The sequence below is a fragment of the Lipotes vexillifer genome, unplaced genomic scaffold, assembly GCF_000442215.2.
Source record: "Lipotes vexillifer unplaced genomic scaffold, Lipotes_vexillifer_v1.1 scaffold225, whole genome shotgun sequence".
NCBI classification, from domain to species: domain Eukaryota; kingdom Metazoa; phylum Chordata; class Mammalia; order Artiodactyla; family Lipotidae; genus Lipotes; species Lipotes vexillifer.
Window position 1 is genome coordinate 522250 of NW_006787630.1, and position 355 is coordinate 522604.

Consider the following 355-nt stretch of genomic DNA (forward strand, 5'->3'; position numbering starts at 1 on the left):
CGCTCAAAGGGCACACGGGAGTTGTCGGAGGGGTTGAGATGGCCTGGGGGCTCCAGATGGTGGGAACAGAGACCAGGTTCAGGATGTGCCCCCCTGCCCCATGGCTGTGGTTTCCGGTGGGAGCCAGGCAGAGGGCATCTATTCTTAGCTTCACTCACAGCCCCGGGCAGGAAGAGGCTGGGGTGGGGGTTGGGGACAATCTGAGGGACACTAGGTGGATGCTGGGCCGGGGCTGTGTCATGGGGCAGCTGGGTGGGGTGATGTGCCTCCAGTCTGCCTGAGGGGTCTCCCTGACATGCAACTTGTGCCCTGCCCAGCTCACTCACCCTCTATGGCTCCCCAGTGCCCTGGGAAA